At 37.0% G+C, this 5,431-nt stretch overlaps 1 pseudogene; it reads left to right on the top strand.

The window, feature by feature from the left end:
• The first annotated feature begins 2,454 nt into the window (after positions 1-2,454).
• On the top strand, positions 2,455-2,553 carry U6l2 (U6 spliceosomal RNA like 2; annotated as a pseudogene).
• Positions 2,554-5,431: the final 2,878 nt, after the last annotated feature.

Genomic DNA, 5,431 nt, shown 5'->3' with positions numbered 1-5,431 from the left:
GTGTTATATAAAAATAGACATTTATATTTTGCTTAATAGTTTTATGCACTTTTCCAAAATTTAATTCTCACATTTATTCACCTTTTATGCTGTGTACTATTTAATCACCAACATCATTAGCTTAATCATTTAATTTAAATTGATTCTAAATTTTATAATTGAGGATGAGAACTGATTCTCAAAATGTATTTTCAATGATGACAATAATAATCCCTTAGATCTCTAAATTTTTGCTATTTCTTTTCTGCTTTCACATTCTTCATATTATTTTAATTCTTTTAATTTTTTATTGCTATAGCCTGGGAAACACTTACTTGAAACATTTATTCACAGTAGTAGAGTAAGCAAACTGGAGAAGTACTCTTGACAGATGACCAAATGTTCCTGTTTCTCTGTTTAAAAATATCTAAATAGATTAATGTAGAAAGCACCCTGTTGGCTTTGTTTTTTAGATGTTTAAAATTATTATTATGAACTATTAATTATTAGTAATTTATTCACCTCCCAAATGTTGCCCTTCATTCCCCCTCTCAGATTTCTCTCTCCCCTTTATTTCTAAGAGGGTGTCCTCCAGTCATCCTGCTTCCCTGGCCAATCAAGTCTCTACAGGATTAGGCACATCTGCTCCCACTGACGTCAGACAAGGCAGCCCTCTGCTACATATGTGCCAGAAGCCTTGTATATGCTTGACCATCCTGTATATGCTTTTGGTTGGTGATTTAGTCCTGGGAGTTCCCAGGGTTTTCTGTTACAACTAACACTGTTGATCTTCCTACGGGGTCCTCATCTCCTTAAGTTCCTTCAAATCTTCCCTTACTGTTCCATAGGGTTTCCTGACCTATGTCCAATATATGGCTGTAAGTATCTGCATCTTTCTCAGTCAGTTGCTGATATAGTCTCTTAGAGGACATCCATGTTAGGCTCCTGTCTGCAAGGACAACATAACATCAGTAATGGTGTCAGGGGCTTTCACCAAGCATCTGATAAATAAAGTTGTTCATAAGTAGAAGATATTTCTGCCATTCCAGAAATGATGAGCAGAAATAAAACTGTTGTAGCTGTTATGTAAGGGTTGTGGTACAGTGGTTCCCTTGCAGTTCTGATACAAAAATATTATGGCATTTAATAATTAGAAGCTTTGAGATCATTCCTCAAGTTCAAGTTTGAATATTTCTTACACTATGTCATTTAATGAAATAAAGAATATACTGTGCTATTGTTCAGTATTTAGATTTGCTATAGTATTTTGAATTCCATCAGTATTATAACGTCTCCAAGGAAAAATGGCATAAGGACAATGTAAATTTAAATGTAAGTTTAGAGTAAAAGATAATTTAAACAAGTATAAGAAAAATTAAATAATATATTGTGATTCATCTTTATATCATTTTTGGTTATTAAACTCTATCTGTATTGATGTTTCCTAAGTGAGTCTTTCAGCTTATCAGTTACAAAAAAAAATGAAACTCTCCCTGTTGTATTTGCAACTATTTAATGTGTTCACAATGTCAGAGCTTTATGAAGAATAATGTCTTTCTACAGATGTCACGCAAGAGAGCTAAACTCCTTTACTTTCTTCTTCTAGAGTATTTATTTTAAATGAAAATTAACTACATAGTTATGTTCAAACTTCATGTCCCCTGTAAGACATTTGACAATAGACACAATGCATATTGATTCTTGATGTATATAAATTACGTCAGTGTCATTTGGAGATATTCAATAGGTACTTGGTTACCAAGTAAAGACATTTTATTGTCTATATTAATAATATTGGTCTTAAAGAAAAGTATCATCTCACTATTTCTGACTTTTGCTATGAGTTTCCTAATACCCTTAGCACTTCTATTAGCAGAAAATTTATAAAATATATGATAGGAATAGTTCATTAAACAAAACAACCTTTTAATAAATATTTTCATGTAAAGGAAAAAGTTTAACCTTTTCCTAGGCAACTGATTTGCAAATTTCTGCTGAAAAATGTCTCTTCTATATATTGTTCATTTCTTTTTCTCTATTAATAATGATATGCTGGGATTGAAAGTGCAGGGTTGTGATCCAAACACTGGGAGTATGAGATAGAAGGGTGTCAATTTTAAGTCAAAATGTAATGAGTGCCAAGCCTCCTAGGCTTCATAAGGACACCTTTTTTCAAAACAAAACAAAACAAAAAAGAACAACAACAACAAACATTAGATCACTTTCCAGCTATGCCCTCACAACCATAAGCATTTAGTTAAACAAATTGCCTCTTTGTCTTTAAAAAGTGGTTTAAAATAACTCAGGATGGCTAGGTAATGGTGGTGGTAGAGCTAGAATAGGCTGAAGAGTGGAGGAAAATCTGGTTAGAAGTTGGAGAAGCGAGTGAGAAATATGATTGAGATATATTGAATGCACACATGAAGTACCCAAATAATTACGAAAATTAAAAAAATATATCTTCATTATCTGTGCCTGCTTTGTCAGCAATTGTAAAATTTAAATAATACAGAGAAGATTAGCCTGATCCCATAAAATGATAACCTGAGACTTCATGAAGCATTTCGTATTTTCAGTCAACCTATAAATATGCATACATAGTTTGGTGAATATCCCTCGTTTGTGCTGACAGTACTTCCTCTCAGTGTCTAGATCATCTAACGAGGAAATTCAATAGGAACTGTGGGGATTGAGCTTTTGAATTGTTAATCAGGATTGGACAAGAATTCACCATCACACTGCACTCTCTTTCTACTGCCTTTGCTTGTCCCCCAGGGGTGGAATGTGAGTCTCATTGCTGGAAACACAATCCAATCAAACACTTGGCTCAGAAGCCACTGAGCTAGAAATGACCTGGAAGACTTCTCCCTAAAGAGCCACTTTCTTTAAGGTACAATGAAGACTTCCAAAGGCAGAATGAAACCAAGAATCCTACCAGCTGTGATGCCTCTGAACCACAACAATTACCTTCATGGCACAATCACATTAACGGTTTTGTCCCATACTATTGAGATAACCAGAAACTTCGTTAAGTTTCATTAAACAAAAGAGAAATCTTGTCTGATAGTTGTGGTGGTAGTGAAGTCATTGATCTTGGAGTACAACCCACAAATACTACTTTATTAAACTAAAGAGAAGTTTCCTATTTAGGATTTAATACTAAATATAGAAATTAGTATTAAATCCTAAATAGGAAACTTCTCTTTCCCATAGCACACAATCAGTGCAAAATACTGCATCCAATAAAAATGCATAATTATGAAGCTCAGTCCCATAACTCCATATCCCAGACTCAGAGAGCATTGCAGAAAATCTGAAAGAGCTGGGAGACTAGGCAGTATTAAGTGAAACTGTTTTCTAGGAATGATAGACGACAAAGAAAGTCTCACCAGTATGACTGCTTAAGTATGGGCTGAACAAGGCTAATAAAATTATACATGATATGGTGTAGATGAGAGAATGTCCACCAGACCCCTCAGTTCTTGGCAAATAGCTACAGGGAAATAGAAAACGTCAAGAGCAGGAGAGCACTTCACTTCTCTTTTTTAAACAACAAATGGTCAGTCATGAAAAAATACAAAGAAGCAACATACGGACTAAGCAGCTTGTATCAATGTGTACACGTGTGTGTATGTGTGTGTGTGTGTGTGTGTGTGTATACATACATAAACATATAGATACACACATGTGTTTGTCAAAATTGTATAGCAACTAAGGTATACATAAAATTCATCTTTTCTTGTAAAGTTTCTTTAGAAAAAATAATATCACATTATATGTGAAAAATAAAGACCTGGCTTGGCTGTAAATTCTAAGGAGTAAAATGTGGAGATAACATATAAAACAGATTGATAAACCATAATTTTCTTTTTCTTTTTATAATTTATAGGTATTGGTGCTTTGGCTGAATGTCCAGTGTGCAGCAAGTACATGCTTAGTATGACTGGAAGCCAGAAGATGCCATTAGATCCCCTGGATCTGCTGTAACGGACGGCTGTGCCATTACAAATCTCAACCCAATACTCTAGTAGAGTAGCATGGGTTTTTTTTTTTTTTATTAACTTGAGTATTTCTTATATACATTTCGAGTGTTATTCCCTTTCCCGGTTTCCGGGCAAACATCCCCCTCCCCCCTCCCCTTCCTTATGGGTGTTCCCCTCCCAACCCTCCCCCCATTGCCGCCCTCCCCCCATAGACTAGTTCACTGGGGGTTCAGTCTTAGCAGGACCCAGGGCTTCCCCTTCCACTGGTGCTCTCACTGGGATATTCATTGCTACCTATGGGGTCAGAGTCCAGGGTCAGTCCATGTATAGTCTTTAGGTAGTGGCTTAGTCCCTGGAAGCTCTGCTTGCTTGGCATTGTTGTACTTTTGGGGTCCCGAGCCCCTTCAAGCTCTTTCAGTTCTTTCTCTGATTCCTTCAATAGGGGACCTATTCTCAGTTCAGTGGTTTGCTGCCGGCATTCGCCTCTGTGTTTGCTGTATTCTGGCTGTGTCTCTCAGGAGCGATCTACATCCGGCTCCTGTCGGTCTGCACTTCTTTGCTTCATCCATCTTGTCTAATTGGGTGGCTGTATATGTATGGGCCACATGTGGGGCAGGCTCTGAATGGGTGTTCCTTCAGTCTCTGTTTTAATCTTTGCCTCTCCCTTCCCTGCCAAGGGTATTCTTTTTCCTCATTTAAAGAAGGAGTGAAGCATTCACATTTTGATCATCTGTCATGAGTTTCGTTTGTTCTAGGGATCTAGGGTAATTCAAGCATTTGGGCTAATAGCCACTTATCAGTGAGTGCATACCATGTGTGTCTTTCTGTGATTGGGTTAGCTCACTCAGGATGATATTTTCCAGTTCCAACCATTTGCCTACGAATTTCATAAACTCGTTGTTTTTGATAGCTGAGTAATATTCCATTGTGTAGATGTACCACATTTTCTGTATCCATTCCTCTGTTGAAGGGCATCTGGGTTCTTTCCATTTTCTGGCTATTATAAATAAGGCTGGGAAGAACATAGTGGAGCACGTGTCTCTTTTATATGTTGAGGCATCTTTTGGGTATATGCCCAAGAGAGGTATAGCTGGATCCTCAGGCAGTTCAATGTCCAATTTTCTGAGGAACCTCCAGACTGATTTCCAGAATGGTTTTACCAGTCTGCAATCCCACCAACAATGGAGGAGTGTTCCTCTTTCTCCACATCCTCGCCAGCATCTGCTGTCACCTGAGTTTTTGATCTTAGCCAATCGCAGTGGTGTTAGGTGAAATCTCAGGGTTGTTTTGATTTGCATTTCCCTTATGACTAAAGATGTTGAACATTTCTTTAGGTGTTTCTCAGCCATTCGGCATTCCTCAGCTGTGAATTCTTTGTTTAGCTCTGAACCCCATTTTTAATAGGGTTATTTGTTTCCCTGCGGTCTAACTTCTTGAGTTCTTTGTATATTTTGGATATAAGGCCTCTA

This window comes from Rattus norvegicus, chromosome 5 (assembly GCF_021556685.1).
Source record: "Rattus norvegicus strain SHRSP/BbbUtx chromosome 5, alternate assembly SHRSP_T2T, whole genome shotgun sequence".
NCBI lineage: Eukaryota > Metazoa > Chordata > Mammalia > Rodentia > Muridae > Rattus > Rattus norvegicus.
The sequence above is the reverse complement of the archived record's forward strand: the minus strand, read 5'-3'. Positions and strand labels throughout refer to the sequence as shown.